Source organism: Ranitomeya variabilis, chromosome 1 (assembly GCF_051348905.1).
Source record: "Ranitomeya variabilis isolate aRanVar5 chromosome 1, aRanVar5.hap1, whole genome shotgun sequence".
NCBI lineage: Eukaryota > Metazoa > Chordata > Amphibia > Anura > Dendrobatidae > Ranitomeya > Ranitomeya variabilis.
The window spans coordinates 266,332,586-266,352,213 of record NC_135232.1 but is presented as its reverse complement, the minus strand read 5'-3'; the positions used below and the strand labels follow the sequence as shown (position 1 = coordinate 266,352,213).

At 46.4% G+C, this 19,628-nt stretch overlaps 1 protein-coding gene across 1 annotated transcript in view; it reads left to right on the top strand.

Moving 5' to 3' along the window:
* LOC143814408 (immunoglobulin lambda-1 light chain-like) overlaps nucleotides 1–19,628 on the top strand; it is a 944,139-nt gene that overhangs the window by 627,899 nt on the left and 296,612 nt on the right. The window lies entirely within an intron of this gene.

Below are 19,628 nucleotides of genomic sequence, written 5' to 3'. Positions count from 1 at the left end.
GTAAGAGAAGAAATTGGACCCCAAAAGTTGTTGTGCAATTTGTCCTGAGTACGCCGATACCCCATATGTGGGAGGGAACCACTGTTTGGGTGCATGGCAGAGCTCGGAAGGGAAGGAGCGCCATTTGGAATGCAGACTTAGATGGATTGGTCTGCAGGCGTCACGTTGCATTTGCAGAGCCCCTGATGTACCCAAACAGTAGAAACCCCCAAAAGTGACCCCATATTGGAAAATAGACCTCCCAAGGAACTTATCTAGATGTGTTGTTAGAACTTTGAACCCCCAAGTGTTTCACTACAGTTTACAACGCAGAGCCGTGAAAATAAAAAATCTTTTTTTTTCCCACGAAAATGATTTTTTAGCCCCCCAAATTTATATTTTCCCAAGGGTAACAAGAGAACTTGGACCCAAAAAGTTGTTGTCCAATTTGTCCCGAGTACGCTGATGCCCCATATGTTGGGGTAAACCCCTGTTTGGGCGCACGGGAAAGCTCGGAAGGGAAGGAGCACTGTTTTACTTTTTCAATGTAGAATTGGCTGGAATTGAGATCGGACGCCATGTCGCGTTTGGAGAGCCCCTGATGTGCCTAAACAGTGGAAACTCCCCAATTCTAACTGAAACCCTAATCCAAACACACCCCTTACCCTAATCCCAAAGGTAACCCTAACCACACCCCTAACCCTGACACACTCCTAACTCTAATCCCAACCCTAATCCCAACCATAAATGTAATCCAAACTCTAACCCTAACTTTAGCCCCAACCCTAACCCTAACTTTAGCCCCAACCCTAACCCTAACTTTAGCTCCAACCCTAGCCCCAAACCTAACCCTAGCCCTAGCCCTAACCCTAACCCTAGCCCTAACCCTAGCCCTAACCCTAACCCTAGCCCTAACCCTAGCCCTAACCCTAACCCTAATGGGAAAATGGAAATAAATACTTTTTTTATAATTTTATTATTTTTATAGCATTTTTTATAGCGGATTTTTATGATTGGCAGCCGTCACACACTAAAAGACACTTTTTACAGCAAAAAAGTTTTTGCGTCTCCACATTTTGAGACCTATAATTTTTCCATATTTTGGTCCACAGAGTCTTGTGAGGTTTTTTTTTTTTGTGGGACGAGTTGACGTTTTTATTGGTAACATTTTCGGACACGTGACAGTTTTTGATCACTTTTTATTCCGATCTTTGTGAGGCAGAATGACAAAAAAACAGCTATTCATGAATTTCTTTTGGGGGAGGCGTTTATACCATTCCACGTTTGGTAAAATTGATAAAAAAGTTTTATTCTTCGGGTCAGTACGATTACAGCGATACCTCACTTATATCATTTTTTTATGTTTTGGCGCTTTTATACGATAAAAACTATTTTATAGAATAAATAATTATTTTGGCATCGCTTTATTCTGAGGACTATAACTTTTTTCTTTTTTCTTTGATGATGCTGTTTGGTGGCTCGTTTTTTGCGGGACAAGATGACATTTTCAGCGGTACCATGGTTATTTATATCCGTCTTTTTGATCGCGTGTTATTCCACTTTTTGTTCGGCGGTATGATAATAAAGCGTTGTTTTTTGCCTCGTTTTTTTTTTTTTTCCTACGGTGTTCACTGAAGGGGTTAACTAGTGATATAGTTTTATAGGTGGGGTCGTTACGGACGCGGCGATACTAAATATGTGTACTTTTATTGTTTTTATTATTTAGATAAAGAAATGAATTTATGGGAATAATATATATATATTTTTTTTTTACACATGTGGAAATTTTTTTTTTTTACTTTGTCCCAGGGGGGGACATCACAGATCGCTGATCTGACAGTTTGCACAGCACTCTGTCAGATCGGCGATCTGACTTACAGTGCTGCAGGCTTACCAAGCGCTTGCTCTGAGCAGGCACTTGGTAAGCCACCTCCCTCCCTGCAGGACCCGGGTGCCGCGGCCATCTTGGATCCGGGCACCTGCAGCGAGGAGGTAAGAGACCCTCGCAGCAACGCGATCACATCGTGTTGCTCCGGGGGTCTCAGGGAAGCCCGCAGGGAGCCCCCTCCCTGCGCGATGCTTCCCTGTACCGCCGGCACACCGCGATCATGTTTGATCGCGGTGTGCCGGGCGTTAATGTGCCGGGGGCGGTCCGTGACCGCTCCTGGCACATAGTGCCGGATGTCAGCTGCGATAGTCAGCTGACACCCAGCCGCGATCGGCCGCGCTCCCCCCGTGAGAGCCGCCGATCGTGCTGGATGTACTATCCCGTCGGTGGTCATACGGGCCCACCCCACCTCGACGGGATAGTACGTCCAATGTCAGAAAGGGGTTAACAAACATTCATCTCAATATTTTGTTACATATTCTTTGTTGGCAGTGACAGAGATCAAACATTCTCTGTAAGTCTTCACAAGGTTGTCACACACTGTTGGTGGTATGTTGGCCCATTCCTCCATGCAGATCTCCTCCAGAGCAGTGATGTTTTGGGCCTTTCTCTGGGCAACACGGACTTTCAAGTCCCTCCAAAGGTTTGCTGTGAGGCTGAGATCTGGAGACTGGCTAGGCCACTCCAGGACCTTCATATGCTTTTTACGAAGTCACTCCTTTGTTGCTCTGGCGGTATGCTTGGGATCATTATCATGCTGATAGACCCATCCAGGTTTCATCTTTAATTCTCTTGCTGATGGAAGGAGGTTTGCACTCAAAATCTCACGATACATGGCCCCGTTCATTCTTCCATGTACACAGATCAGTCGTCGTGGTCCCTTTGCAAAGAAACAGCCCCAAAGCATGATGTTGCCACCCCCATGCTTCACAGTAGGTATGGTGTTCTTTGGATGCAACTCAGCATTCTGTCTCTTCCTAGCACGACGGGTTTTGTTTCTACCAAACAGTTAGGGTATGTGTCCATGGTCAGCAGCGTCAAACACGCAGCGTCCAGATGTTCCAGCATAGTGGAGGGGATTTTTTGAAATCCCGTGTCCACTATGCGTGGAAACCCGCACGCGGCGGCCCTGCGACTCCGGACATGCTGCGCGTCTTTTCAGATCGCAGCATGTCCGTGCTACCTGCGGCGATGCTGCGTCGCCGCAAGTAATATCACAGGACCCTATGGCGAGGGGTGCGATGATCCCGGATGTGTACAGTACACATCCGGCATCATCGCGTCCCAGAAAGGGGGCGGGGCTTAGCACCGAGCGGCTTCGCCGCTCCGGCAATACCGCCGGCCATCCTGATCGTGGACACGCAGCCTTAAACTTTTGTTTCATCAGACCATATGACATTCATCCAATACTCTTCTGGATGATCCAAATACTCTCTAGCAAACTTCAGATGGGCCCGGACATGTACTGACTTAAGCAGGGGGACACATCTGGCACTGCAGGCTCTGAGTCCCTGGTGGCTGAGTGTGTTACTAATGGTAGCCTTTGTTACGATAGTCCCAGCTCTATGCAGGTCATTCACTAGGTTCCCCCCTGTGGTTCTGGGATTTTTGCTCACCGTTATTGTGATAATTTTGACCCCACAGGGTGAGATCTTGCGTGGAGCCCCAGATCGACGAAGATTATCAGTGGTCTTGTATGTCTTCCATTTTCTTATTATTGCTCCCACAGTTGATTTCATCACACTAAGCTGCTTGCCTATTGCAGATTCAGTCTTCCTAGCCTGGTGCAGGGCTACAATTTTGTTTCTGGTGTCCTTCGACAGCTCTTTGGTCTTCACCATAGTAGAGTTTGAAGTGTGACTGCGGAGGTTGTGGACAGGTGTCTTTTATACTGATAACAACTTCAAACAGGTTCCATTACTACAGGTAATGAGTGGAGGACAGAGGAGCCTCTTCAAGAAGAAGTTGCAGGTCTGTGAGGGTATGTGCACACGTCAGGATTTCTTGCAGAAATTTCCTGAAGAAAACCGGAAATTTTCTGCAAGAAATCCGCATTTTTTTTTTTGCGTTTTTTCCCCGTTTTTTTCGCGTTTTTTTTTAGCATTTTGCAAGCGAAATTAGCTTGCAGAATGCTAAAGTTTTCCAAGCGATCTGTAGCATCGCTTGGAAAACTGACTGACAGGTTGGTCACACTTGTCAAACATAGTGTTTGACAAGTGTGACCAACTTTTTACTATAGATGCTGCCTATGCAGCATCAATAGTAAAAGATAGAATGTTTAAAAATAATAAAAAAAATTAAAAAAAATGGTTATACTCACCTGCAGAGAGCCGATCTCCTCAGCGGCATCCGTTCCTATAGATGGTGTGTGTGTGCAGGACCTTCGATGACGTCGCTGTCACGTGAGCGCTCACATGAGCGGTCATGCGACCAATCACAAGACCGCGACGTCATTGCAGGTCCTTCACACACTCCAGCTATAGGAACCGAAGCGGCAGCATGCACCTGGAGGCGGGAAGACTGCGGGGGCCATCGAAGGTGAGTATATGACTATTTTTTATTTTAATTCTTTTTTTTTTACCAATTATATGGTGCCCAGTCCGTGGAGGAGAGTCTCCTCTCCTCCACCCTGGGTACCAACCGCACATAATCTGCTTACTTCCCGCATGGTGTGCACAGCCCCGTGCGGGAAGTAAGCAGATCAATGCACTTCTAGGTGTACGGAATCCCCGCAATTCTGCAAATTTAATGAACATGTTGCTTTTTTTTCCGCAATGCGATTTTTTCGTGGAAAAAAATGCAACATTTGCACAAAAAATGCGGAATACCCTGAAAATAATGGGAGGCATATGTTTGCGTTTTTTTCGCGTTTTTTTCACGTTTTTATCACGTTTTTATAGCGAAAAAACGCGAAAAATACTGAACGTGTGCACATGGCCTGAGAGCCAGATATCTTGCATGTTTTTAGGTGACCAAATACTTATTTTCTACCATAATTTGCAAAAATAATCTTGCCAAATCAGACAAGGTGATTTTCTGGATTTCTCATTTTGACTCTCATAGTTGTGGTCTGCCTATGATGTCAATTACAGGCCTCTCTAATCTTTTTAAATGGGAGAACTTGCACAATTGGTGGCTGACTAAATACTTTTTTTACCCACTGTGTCAAATTTACATGACAAAACATTGTGTATCATTTTGTTAATTTAACACAAATCCTGATGATTTGAGCTTAACTATTACTATACAAAATAACATTTCAATTCCCCTAATATTGCATAACCCCACAAGTCTGAATGAATAAGTGCTCTGTTAGGGTATGTTTCCACGTTCAGGAAACGCTGTGTTTTTGACGCTGCGTTTTTCCGCAGCGTCAAAAACGCAGCGTCCAGATGTTACAGCATAGTGGATGGGATTTCATGAAATCCAGACTCCACTATGCGTTAAAAAACGCATGCGTTTTTGCCGCGAAAACGCATGCGTTGTGCATTTTTTCGAAACGCAGCATGTTGCTACTATGAGCAAAACACGCAGGTACACCGCAGGTGACCTGCCAGTGACCTCAGGTGCAGTTTTGGTCAGGATTTTACCTGCATAAAATCCTGACCAAAGCCTGAAGCAAAACTGAACGTGGAAACATACCCTTAGTAGTGTAGGAAGATGGACAAGAGAGACTGAGAAACTGTAAGCGAACACTGCCATCTCCTGGACCAAACTGAAAGTGAACGTAAAAAAATAATTATGCTTGCAGGAACAAAATTGTGCTGGGAGATTTGCAGGAGAAGTGAATTCACCTGCTGAACCAGATCAGATGACACACAGGAAGGACTTCCTGAATATAAAAGGTCTGGCCAGGGTGAGAAGGGGAGTTGGCGCCTGAACTCGCACCAGGATAGGTTGTATGCCTACGAAGTGGGCTTGCAGCCACCATCGCCACAGAAGAGTCTGAGAGTGGTCAGATGCATGAGTTGTGAGGAAGAGCCATGCCCTGCTCCAGTGGAGGGCCATGACCAGAGCTAAGCCAGGTCCGAGTGATGTCACAGCCGAGTTACTGGGACATGCTTGGAGAGCGAGGCAGGCGGGATGTGGTGAGCCAGTGAGCAAGATTCAGACAACTTCAGTCAAGGCCCGGAACCCAGTCGAGGACCAGCCCCCCCCCCCCACTTTACCAGATCGAGTAGGCACCTGTTGGCGGTCAAGCACTGAAGATACCCGAAGAATACGTGACCAGAGACTCACCTCAGCTGGTGATCAGAGGACACGAGTGAGCAAGGCCATGGCTTTCAGCACAGACTCACGGTACCGGGTGTGGGCAGGGAGAGGCTGCAGATGAGAAGGGGCTTGGCTGACAATAAAGAGGTCCAGAAAGCATTATTAGACTTTGTCAGGGTCCAGAAAGCTGCAAGGGTGCCCTAGAGATGGTTCCCGCTAAATAAAGCATTTGCCCCCTTTGCGGTTAGACCAAGGTTGGACTGTAGACCCTGAAATGATCTTAATGACATATCTCTTGAAATGTACTAACCAGGGCCGGCGTTAGCACCCGGCGCATGTTCCGGGGCCCTGAGCAGGTGGAGGGGCCCACTCGCCATCAGGGACACTGGTGCACTATGGGGGCCCGGTGCCTGTGCCAGTGCCGGCACTCACAAGTGGGCCCCCTGCCTGCTCAAAGCCCTGGCACTTGCAAAACTTACCTCTCCCTGCTCCACCTATGCGGCATCTTACGCTTCTTCTGACTGTGAAGCTTCAGGTTAGAGGGTGCGATGACGTCACTAATGTGCGCCCTCTGCCTGAACAGTCAGTGCAGAGAGCTGGAAGTCACTGTGGAGTCCGAAGCAGAGCAGCGGCCAGCAAGGAGAGGTGAGTACTTACATTTTTTTATGTTTGGTGCAATATGTGGGGCCCATTATATATGGAGCATTATATGGGGCTCATATACTGTAGCATCATATGGGGGCCATTATATATGGAGCATCATATGGGGCCCATTCTGTTTAGAGCAATATATGGGGTCCATCATATACTGGACCATTATATGGGACCCATCATATACTGGAGCATCGTATGGGGCCCATTATATATGGAGCATCATATGGGATCTATTATATATTCAGCATCTTATGGGGCCCATTCTGTTTAGAGCAATATATGGGGTCCATCATATACTGGACCATTATATGGGACCCATCATATACTGGAGCATCGTATGGGGCCCATTATATATGGAGCATCATATGGGATCTATTATATATTCAGCATCTTATGGGGCCCATTCTGTTTGGAGCAATCATATCGGGCCCATTCCATTTGGAGCAATATATGGGGCCCATCATATGCTGGAACATTATATGGGGCCCATCATATACTGAATGGAGTATTATATGGGGCCCATTATATACTGTATGAAGCATTATATGGAGCCCATCATATACTGTATGGAGCAATATATGGAGCTCATTATACTGTATGAAGCATTATATGGGGCTCATTATACTGTACAGAGCATTATTTGGGGTCCATTATTCTGTATGGAGCGCTATATGGGGTTCATTCTGTATGGAGAAATATATAGGGTCCATTATACTATATGGAGCATTATATAGGGTCCATTATTCTGTATGGAGAAATATATGGGATCCATTATACTGTGTGGATCATTATATGCGGCTCATAATTCTGTGTGGAGCACTATGTGGTGCCAATAATACTGTATGGAGGACGATGCTGCCCTGTTTCTGACCTATTGTATAGTTTACAATAGATATCACTCATGTAATATAATGCAAGAAGTAAGTGAAATCTTTGGCATTGTATTATTCCTATATTTCTCTGCGGGATATCTGTTCATCATTAATTGTGGCATGTGTTAAAGGGGCCCACTGAGACTCTTTCGCCCGGGGCCCACGAAAACCTGGAGCAGGCCCTGGTACTAACCAATATATCTCTATCCATATAATTGCCTGTTGCCTGTAAATGATACTGTGAATATTGTTTTTGTGCGATTTATCTGTGATAATTATCTTTCCCGCATTTAACCCTGTTAAGTGAATTAAGTAGAAGTAGATTTTTGATCCCGCCTGTTGTCTCCGCTTTTGCATTCAGATCACCTGCATTACAGTAGCAGTGATGAGTGAATTTGTTCGGAAATCGATCGCCAAACATAAATTTGGCACAAATATGGTACATTCGGATTCGTGATTGGAAACATGAGCAAAATTTTATAAAATCGGAAAAAAATTGAAAGCATTCGGAAAAAGTGCAGGAAAATATTTGCACTGCCACAAAAAGTATTTTCAGCACTTTACCAACGATAATGGTGGTGTATCATGAGCGTTTGGCACATGGTTGATGAGGGGATTGAGTTTGCAGAGCTCAGAGGCATGACATTCTTGTAAACAGTAATTTTTTTCCTAACTTTATGTGTGCACATTGCGGCTAGCCTATCAGGGTGCAGGAAACATCCACAATGTCCTGACACAATGGCTTATGTCATTGGCTGCTGAAATCACATGTCCCTCTCCATATAAAGAGTGGACATCTTGTTTTAGCGCCATTTTGACACTGGAACAGCACAGATAGGCTGCTCCTGATGCTGACACTGTTAGCAGCAAGATTTTAGCTAGTTAGCTAGGCTTTTTTTTCTCAGATAGTTTAACTAGTTACTGTCCAGTGTGGCTGTGAAACTGACCTTCCAGCATTTTTCTTTTTTGCCATTACTGAGGTCCAAAGACAAAGCCAGCAGGACACATGTCATACAAGAGTGTTGTGCATTGCTTTAATTGTGCTCCATGCACGAGTATAGCATCCTTTTTTTTCACTAGGTAAATGTGAAACAGCCTGCTGTATCCCACTTTGTCATTTTATTGGGTTGAAATTAAGCTGTCAGCAGATCTCAGCACATAACCAAAAAAGGTTTTCTGTTGCTAAACGTCATACAGTAGGGGACCTGACTTTAAAATAGTTTGTAGCATCTAGTGTGTTTTAGAGGCCTGATACACAGGCCCCCCAAAAAATTTTCTGTTACTAACATCATACAGTAGGGGACATCTCACTTTCAAATTGTTTGTAGCATCTAGTGTGTTATAGAGGCCTGATCCAGAAGCCACCAAAAAATTCTTCTGTTGCTAATGTCATACAGTAGGGGACCACTCACTTTCAAATTGGTTGTAGCATATATTCTTTGTCATACAGGCCTCATCCACACTCAAACAATTCGTTCTTCTGTGACTAATGCCATTCAGCACGCCATATTTCACCTTGTAATTTACTGGTGCTGATTGCAGAGCAGTTGCAGAATTAAAAATCAAATTTTTTGTTGCTAATACTGTGCACCTACCACACTATCTCAGCAACATGACTGGCAAAAAGGAAGGCCCTGGTGGAAGGGGAATTAGGCTTGGCGTACATGGGGTAGGTGGCAATGTTTGTGAAAGCACTAGTGAACCAACAACATCACATTCTATGGAAAGACAACTGACAACTTCTGTTACTGTACGGGCTACCCCACTTCCTCTCTTTGGCAGATGCACAGTGGTATGCATTGTTGATGAGGCCCAGAAAGAGCCTGTGCTCGAGTGGATGGCAAGCGCAGCTTCAAGTGGCCTCTCCTCCTCTTCCTCCACCTCAACATCACCCCCAAGTACAGTCCACAGAGATGGCACCAAAATTACCCTTGCTTCTCCCCGCATCTCAACTCTCCAACCGTACAACTGACTGTACGGAACCACAGATGGGTATGTCTGAAGAGATGTTCACACATTCTATGCCATGGTTATCAGAAGTGTACTCAAAAGCTTCACAGAGTCAAGAGGAGGAAATCTGCATCGATGCTCAACATTTTTTTAGCTTGGATCCGGGGCAGAACGAAGTAGGTTCCAAGCAGCATCCTGACCCTCGTCATCAGATGTTAACCCCCGGGGGGTGATCCTAATGAGACTCAGATATCTGAGGCTCACGTGGACTGTACTTTGCTGTCAGGGCAGGAAGAGGAGGAGGGCAACTCCAATGGCAAAGAATGTGATAACTCAGAGGATGAGGTGTTAGATCCCAGTTGGCATGAACATAGAGGCACACAGCTGAGTAGGTCATCTGAGGAGGTTTGTTGCAGACACATAGTGATGGAGTCACAACGAGCAATACATTCACAGCCATAACTGTGGCTGTGACCAGCAGCATCCGCAGGTCTGCAGCTTGCAAGGATGGGAAGGGTTGCTTAGCCTGGGTCTTTTTTGACACTGCAAAGGATGAGCCAACTCGTGTAATCTGCCAACTTTGCAAAAAAAACAACTGAGTAGAGGTAAAAAAGTGCCATAATTTGACTACTACATGTATGAACCTTGACATGTGCAATCAAAATGCATTACTCTGGGAATCCCACTGCGCTAAAATGCAGACCTCAGCAACAATCATCCGCCCCATCAATCGCATCTGCTGCTTCTTCCTCCTCCTCTGTTACCGTGCCAACTATGGAGACGCAGGTCTTCGACTGCAGAACTTCTGGTTCTTTACCCGCTCCAGTCACACCTACTGAGAGCCCGCCGTCAGCTGTAACAGTAGCGGACATACCTGCTGTTTTTGACCGATCTCAAAGAATGAGCACACTATAACTTTCTCAATTCACCATAAAATCTCCGCCTGCACCTCTCTCACGGTCCAGCAGTTTGTCCAGTTCACCGTACTCCGCCCTCTCTAACAAACAGGCAATCCCCACATGTATTCAAGCTGTCTAGCAGCCGCAAATCATGCAGCTGCGCCAAAATACTCTGAGACCACCCGAGCATGCTCACAGAAACTTGAGTAACGAGCATACTCGCTTATCACTACTCCATTGATTCCAATGGCGTTTGGCTATGTTGGTCGAATATTCAACAAATAATTCTGCAAATATTTCAAAATCAGCCATCGTAATCCGAATCAAACATTGAAATATTCGCTCATCTCATCTCTGTATAACCCTCAAAAAACTTGCTCAAAATGTTTAGGTATTATATTGCTCACCCATGGGGTATTACATCTTCTTAGGTACATTTCATTGTTATAAAAGCCTCAAAAAACTTGTTCAAAAAATGATCGCTATTATATTGCTTACCATAGACTATTCCATGGTCTGCAGTACATTTAATTGGTATATAACCCTCAAAAAAGTCTTCATAAATTTAGGCTGTGTGCACATGTTGCAGATTTGGTGCATTTTTGTCACGTTTTTTCTACGCGGATTTGTGACAAAACCTGAAGCAAAACCTAATGCCCGCAAAGTGAATGAGAAACCTGACATGTCGTGCACGTTGAGTATTTTGGACTTGCAGATTTGATGCAGAAATGATTCTGCTGCAAATCAATTCTCTGTGCGTTTTTGCCCTGCGTTTTTCACCAATGTACCAAAAATGCATATGTTGCAGCTTTTCCTGCCAAGAGATGCAGAAATGGTGCAGAAATTTTACTCAACGTGTGCACATACCCTTATCGGTATAATATTGTTCACCCATAGACTATTCCATGGTCTGGCGTACATTTCCTTGTTATATACCCTAAAAATTGCATAGTCTTTATGAGTCTAGGAGTACCAATACATGACAATTTGAACAGAATGTGTATGAGGCCCTCCTTTATGACCAATCCAGGGTGTATGTGAATCCCTCTGGGTCCCTAATTTTGGGCAGTTCTTGCTTCCTTCATAAATTCAACTGAGATTTCCTATTTTTTAATTAAAAAATCAATTTTGGTTTACTTAAATTATTTATTTTTTTAAATCTTTTTTAAAATTTTGCCTTATATACAAGTCATTATACAGGAAAAAGTGTTTATTGACATTTTTTTTCCTGTAAAATGCAATTTCTCGCTGGTTTGGGGTGTTTTATTGTCACTCCTTAAAGTGGAGTAAAAGTGTGACACCATTATTTTCATTATTTGAACATTTTGACTGCCCTCCAGACCTCTTTGTAGGGTCTGCCGAAGAAAAGCTTGGCTTTCCTATTGACTCCTATTATACTCGTTACTCTAAATGAGCGCGCAAGTATTAGGAATTACTCAGTTCGAGCAACGAGAACCCGAGCATTTTGGTGCTCACTCATCCCTACTAATCATCATGAATCTTATAAAAATCCTGAATCCATTTCTATCAGAGCATATGATATTATTTGCATAGTGAGGTCCGTCCTCCACTTTCTAGACTCATAAAAGAATAAAGCAGTCACCGTGTGACTGTCTGACCAGCACAGAACACATCTCCTGCACCATGTCCTGGTTCTGCCTCCTCCTCTCACTCATTTTGTGCTGTGCATGTAAGATCCACATCTCGGCACAGACTGATTACAGGGCAGTCACTTTCTCTAGTGTAACGTTTATTTCTCTTCCATTTCAGATGCATCAGCTCAGTTTACTGTGACTCAGGATGCTTCAGTGTCATCGTCTCTTGGGGAGAGTGTTCGTATCACCTGTAGTAGAAGTGGGGGATCAGTAACTGGGGATAACGCTCCATCTTGGTACTACCAGACACCTGGAAGTCCCCCTAAACTCCTAGTTTATAGTGGCAGTAGCAGCAACCAGAACAGCAGGCCATCAGGAATATCGGATCGATTCAGTGGATCCATATCTGGGGTATCAGCGGTCCTGTCCATCAGCAAAGTTGAGTCTTTGGATGAAGGATTTTATCACTGTTGTCTCTATGCTGGTAGTGGCACTGGCAAATACACACAGTAATATAAGCTGATCATGAACAAGCACAAATAGCTCATGCATGTCCTATATTAAATGCTAGAGACAGGAGTGCTGTACAGTTAGTCCTCGGGTTACAACGGTCTCGAGTTACATCGTTTCGTGGTTACAACGCTTTATACGAGGCCTCGTTCCGACTTACACGGTTTGCGTCGTAAGTCGAACTACATGCAACTACGTGCAGTGGCAGAAGAATAGAGTCCAGTACTGTACACTGTACCCAGTTACACGAGGAAAACGAGTCTCCTGCACGCCATAACACCCTAATTATGTAGGGTACTGTGTTAGGATAGGTGTTTGGATAGGCTAAGTGTTTGCAGTACTGTACTGTTATTATGGTACAGTACTGTATGAATGTATGGTCCGACTTACATCGAAATTCGGTTTACGACGCCGTGTAAGAACGGATCAACGTCGTAAGTCGAGGACTACCCGTACTGTGTTGTTTTTTTTTATAACAAAGAGTTTTTAGAAAAGTTTACTGCTTGTTATACCAACATAACAGATATTCACATCAGCTGAGGCCAGATACTACATGAGCCAAGTCAAAGTTTGTAAAAGAGGGAGGGAAAAAAAGCAATGGACATATCCAACATATAGAAATAAAAAATAAATAAAACAGAAGCCAGTATTATATAATAACAAAATCACATGCCGTAGTGCTGTCATCACCACTCTTCGATGGGAACTATGATGCCAGTATTACGGAATGTGAGTAGCCATGCTATAGTTATTTTACCATATTGGCTGCTATTTATAAAAAAAAAAATATTTATCCTGGATACCATTTTAAATCTACAACATACTAGTATCCAAGAGTTAAAGGGAACCTGTTACCTCGAGAAATGATATTTAGCTGCAGATATAGGGTTAGTCTGCAGGTAATTCTTTTTTAAATCCTGTGAAACCAGCTTACTGGAAAAGCGGTGGGAGAAAGTGAAATTATATTCTCCCTGCGGCCACTGGGATCCAGTCCCTGGGGCGGAGCAATCTGCTCTTACAGTGACTATATTTGTGAATTCAGCTGTAATCACTTCTTGGAACTTTGATTGACAACGTACTCTGCACACAAATGCTACCGAGCAGGCTGTCAATCAAAGTACCAGAGCGTAATATCACCCAGTGGTGGCAAGGAGAATATGACATAATTTGCTCTCTGGCACTTTTCTTCCAGAAAACCAGCTACACAGGGTTTGAACACTATTTACCTGCAGTTTAACGTTATATTTTTCAAGGTGTGGATGAAGTTAAACAGGTGCAGCGCCCCAGAGTCCTGGTCGTTGCAGTGCTGTGGCTTCGCCGCTAAGGGGAGCCATGGTACGTTCGATGGCACCGAAGGAGTTCCTCCAATCAGGTATCACAGACACCAATATGTTTCACAGCTGGGCCTCCGGGGGGAGCTAAGGGTGCTATTCATTAGGCCACTCCCCACCATAGTGGGTAAACTGGGGGTCAGGCAGAAAGTTAGAGAGAACGCTGACGGGATTGACGCAGTAGGGAGCGACTTATCTCGGCAGGGCTAATGGTGCTATCCCCCGACGACCTGGGGAGGATGGTGCCACCGCTGTCGACTGGAGTGGGGGAGCCTGTGGATGTGAGCTTAGATGGAGTGGTTCTTCGGTGGGACACCCCTTGGTTTAGAGCAGATGGATCCCGGGAGAACGGGTCCACTCTTGCGGTGCTTACATGGGAACAATATAGACAGTGCTTGATTCTGCAGTGGAAAGGACGGAGAGGAGCTGAGTCGATGGGCCCACCGAAAGTACAACAACCCCCCCTGGCATGGGATGACAGAGACGCGGTAAGGCGAGGCACTGTGTTGGCCTACCATGTAAAAAGGGGGTGGGGCCTCATACACGAGCCGGGACTGGATACTGATGTTTTCGTTGCGCATTGTAACGTGAGGGCTCCCTGTTGTGGCCGAAGCGGAGAACCGTTACAGAAGGGGGATCCTGTGACCTACAGCCGCCACTTGAACCCACTTGGGTGGTATGCACGGAATGTTCGGCGGTGTATGTCTGGGCCTGCGGCACCTGCAGCCCCAGACCTGGTCCCGGGAGCGCCTGAACTTGTCACCATCGCAACGGTACGCCTAGTGGCAGCCCCGGAGTTGGCCAGTCGAGTCCATCTGCATGTTCGAACCGAGGACCCTGGTGCTGCAGTGGCCGGGGGCCGGGAGCCCCAGCCACCGGAAGAAGAATAAACCTCGATACTCTGAAAAATGTAAATAGTTGCTACTTTATTGTTTTAACTGTTCCTGTTGCTGCTAAACCCGCCCAGGGTTAATGGATCCCTCTGTTGACCCGGGATCCCCTTTGTTTGTTGTCCTTTTTCTGAAGTTTTTGCACAAAGTTATACAAACTGCAGTAATCATGGACTGTGCATGATTCGAACGTTCATGTAAATAGTTTGCACCTTCTTAAAGGTGCTCCCTACTGGTTTTAGCCAAAGACACTTTGCGAAGATATTTGCCCTATTGGTTTGAGCCAAAGACACTTTGTGAAGATACCTTTTCTACTGGTTCTAGTTAAAGACACTTTGCGAAGATACCATACCGGAACCTTTGCATGGACTGGTAGGCTGAGGAGACGAGCTACCTCAGAAAGACTTGGTCCCCTCTTAAAGGGGATGTGAAGAATTGAACTTGAGAAAGATACTGTTGCAGAACAGTAATGCCATGATGATGCTTTGAAAAGAAATGTAACTGTTTTACATGAAAAGTTATATGTGTTGAATTTGTTGAAATGTGAAATCTAAATAATGTTTTGCAGAAAGAAAAGATGCAGAGAGCCCGTAGGGGTAGAGATAGAGATCTGCATAGCTGAAAGTAAGGAAGTAATGATGAAGGTGAGGATAGAAGGTCAACCCTGCGTCCCCATAGAAAGTTACTTTGTTACTAAGGACAGAAGGCGAACCCGTAGGGGTTAGAGAGTGAGTCCTTAAAGGAGCCGAGTAGAGCTGGCTCAGAGTTCTCTAAAAAGAAAGGAATGTTATGTCTATACTATGTATAGTAGCGAAAGGCAGTAGGCCCTGGCTGAACGGGGCGGTCCTGTAAAAGAAAGGAGAGGCAGTAGGTCTGGTGCCATAGGGACAGGCGGTCCTGCAGGTTCAAAGTAGGAGAATGTGAAGTTACCTTACCCTGTAATGTGATTATAGGAAGGCCTTTGGTAAACTAAGAGTGTATGTTTCTTAAAGGCAATGTTAATTTATTGTTCCAGAATTTGCACTAAGTAGAATACCCGGTTGGGTAACAGGAGTTATGCATAGCCTGTAATTTATAATGTTGACCATGTTTGTAACGTTAAAAGTGTCCTCACCTCCCATAAAGGGAAGCCTGTTCAAGTATGCTTATTGTTTTACACTCAACAAAATTGTATGTCTTTTTGCTAATCTGTATTGTTGTTTTTCTTCCCAGTCCCGGAGTACTGTGTTTAACCAGGGGGGAGTGCAGCGCCCCAGAGTCCTGGTCGTTGCAGTGCTGTGGCTTCGCCGCTAAGGGGAGCCATGGTACGTTCGATGGCACCGAAGGAGTTCCTCCAATCAGGTATCACAGACACCAATATGTTTCACAGCTGGGCCTCCGGGGGGAGCTAAGGGTGCTATTCATTAGGCCACTCCCCACCATAGTGGGTAAACTGGGGGTCAGGCAGAAAGTTAGAGAGAACGCTGACGGGATTGAACGGAGCAACACCCTGTGGCAGGGGGTGTTGTGAAGGGAGAGACTGTAGGGTCTCTGCCAGGGGTGGGATCCTGGCAGAGGCTTGGCATTGAAAGAACGTAACGGGTCCGCGCAGGCTCCTGGAAGCGGCGGGACTCAAGAAAGGACTAGAAGCGAGACAGATTGTGCTGAGTGAGAAACGAGATCAAGCAGAAGGAGAATACCAGCAGGGGTTGTGCTGAAAGAGGCAGCACCTTGCTGAGGCGCAATACCGGTGGCCGGAACGCCGAGGGAGTGGATTAGAATACAGCTTCAAGCCATACTCCAAACAGCGGCAGGACAGTCGGTCTCAGGCGGGCTGTCTACCACATATCACCTATGAAGTCTTGGGGGGCAATTGCGGGAGAGGGGCATCTCTAGGGTCCCGGAAGAACTCCAGGCCTACCTGACAAACGGGTGCCATTCCAACCTGAATACAGGGAAGGGGTGGATTACAGAGGAACATCAAATCGAGTTGTGAGGGAACTTAAGAAACAGACACAACCGTTGTGGGGTCACTTTCCGTGAGCACAGCAGGGAAGGACTACAACACATAGCGCTAAGAAGGAAGGCACAGATTTCCACCTGAGAGGAGAACTCTGGAGGTGCCATTGGACCGGCCGGACTTGCGTAGCCTGGTGAACCGTATTCCGGACTGAGGACTCAGAGATCTCCAGTAAAGAGGTAAAGAGACTGCAACCTGGTGTCCTCGTTATTTACCGCGACTTACACCCCACAACTGCACCGCTACATCGCTACCATTACTACCACCTATTGCACTGGACGTCCCCCACTGACGGACAGGGCCACGGACCGGGTCTAGCCACCGTGACAACCCCGAGACTGAGAACTGGAGGCCCGGCTCCGGGTACCCCTCGGCCCTGCGGCGGTGTGGGGGCGCTCCAACTTGGCGTCACGAACAGGATTCTACTTAAGCCTGAAGAATCAGGTCATGTGTGCCTAGAGACTGTGATTTGTTGTGCTTGGACTGTACTTTATTGTAAGACTGTGCTGCGCCACTAGCCGCCAAAAGTTCCCGCCAAAAGGCGCCGCCATTGCTACACCCAAGGGGAAGGAGGGCGTGTTATGGGCGGAGATTCCCAGTGTGGCGCGAGAAATGGCTACCGCCCCCTGCACTTCTGGCTGCAGAGGAATGACCTGCCCCAAAGCAGAGGAGAAACACCCCTTGATATGCAACGGCGAGAGGCTGGTGACGGAGAAGCCCGACCTCAGAGAAATGGCGGAGCTAGGTGCATGCACTGCCACCGACTATCAGGCAGCGATGATGAACGGCGAGTGCCTGAGCGAGGAAGAAGTGGTTCCGGCCTGCCCTTCTTCACCGGAGACGGACCGGAAGCCTGCGGATCCGACAGCGGAGCTATGTCCACCAATCCCGACCTTGGAGTTAGAGGAGGAGGAACCACTGCAAGCGGAGCGGAATCCGAGCATCCCATTGGCGGGGCCCCGGTCCGGGCTGCAGCCGATTCCAGCGTCCTTGTTAATGGACCGGAGCGACACCGATGGAACCACATTAGACGCAGGTATGGCCGACGCCCCTGCTCCCCTTCACGAGCCCGCTTCCATGGCCCACCTCCATCGCAGTAGGGAGCGACTTATCTCGGCAGGGCTAATGGTGCTATCCCCCGACGACCTGGGGAGGATGGTGCCACCGCTGTCGACTGGAGTGGGGGAGCCTGTGGATGTGAGCTTAGATGGAGTGGTTCTTCGGTGGGACACCCCTTGGTTTAGAGCAGATGGATCCCGGGAGAATGGGTCCACTCTTGCGGTGCTTACATGGGAACAATATAGACAGTGCTTGATTCTGCAGTGGAAAGGACGGAGAGGAGCTGAGTCGATGGGCCCACCGAAAGTACAACAACCCCCCCTGGCATGGGATGACAGAGACGCGGTAAGGCGAGGCACTGTGTTGGCCTACCATGTAAAAAGGGGGTGGGGCCTCATACACGAGCCGGGACTGGATACTGATGTTTTCGTTGCGCATTGTAACGTGAGGGCTCCCTGTTGTGGCCGAAGCGGAGAACCGTTACAGAAGGGGGATCCTGTGACCTACAGCCGCCACTTGAACCCACTTGGGTGGTATGCACGGAATGTTCGGCGGTGTATGTCTGGGCCTGCGGCACCTGCAGCCCCAGACCTGGTCCCGGGAGCGCCTGAACTTGTCACCATCGCAACGGTACGCCTAGTGGCAGCCCCGGAGTTGGCCAGTCGAGTCCATCTGCATGTTCGAACCGAGGACCCTGGTGCTGCAGTGGCCGGGGGCCGGGAGCCCCAGCCACCGGAAGAAGAATAAACCTCGATACTCTGAAAAATGTAAATAGTTGCTACTTTATTGTTTTAACTGTTCCTGTTGCTGCTAAACCCGCCCAGGGTTAATGGATCCCTCTGTTGACCCGGGATCCCCTTTGTTTGTTGTCCTTTTTCTGAAGTTTTTGCACAAAGTTATACAAACTGCAGTAATCATGGACTGTGCATGATTCGAACGTTCATGTAAATAGTTTGCACCTTCTTAAAGGTGCTCCCTACTGGTTTTAGCCAAAGACACTTTGCGAAGATATTTGCCCTATTGGTTTGAGCCAAAGACACTTTGTGAAGATACCTTTTCTACTGGTTCTAGTTAAAGACACTTTGCGAAGATACCATACCGGAACCTTTGCATGGACTGGTAGGCTGAGGAGACGAGCTACCTCAGAAAGACTTGGTCCCCTCTTAAAGGGGATGTGAAGAATTGAACTTGAGAAAGATACTGTTGCAGAACAGTAATGCCATGATGATGCTTTGAAAAGAAATGTAACTGTTTTACATGAAAAGTTATATGTGTTGAATTTGTTGAAATGTGAAATCTAAATAATGTTTTGCAGAAAGAAAAGATGCAGAGAGCCCGTAGGGGTAGAGATAGAGATCTGCATAGCTGAAAGTAAGGAAGTAATGATGAAGGTGAGGATAGAAGGTCAACCCTGCGTCCCCATAGAAAGTTACTTTGTTACTAAGGACAGAAGGCGAACCCGTAGGGGTTAGAGAGTGAGTCCTTAAAGGAGCCGAGTAGAGCTGGCTCAGAGTTCTCTAAAAAGAAAGGAATGTTATGTCTATACTATGTATAGTAGCGAAAGGCAGTAGGCCCTGGCTGAACGGGGCGGTCCTGTAAAAGAAAGGAGAGGCAGTAGGTCTGGTGCCATAGGGACAGGCGGTCCTGCAGGTTCAAAGTAGGAGAATGTGAAGTTACCTTACCCTGTAATGTGATTATAGGAAGGCCTTTGGTAAACTAAGAGTGTATGTTTCTTAAAGGCAATGTTAATTTATTGTTCCAGAATTTGCACTAAGTAGAATACCCGGTTG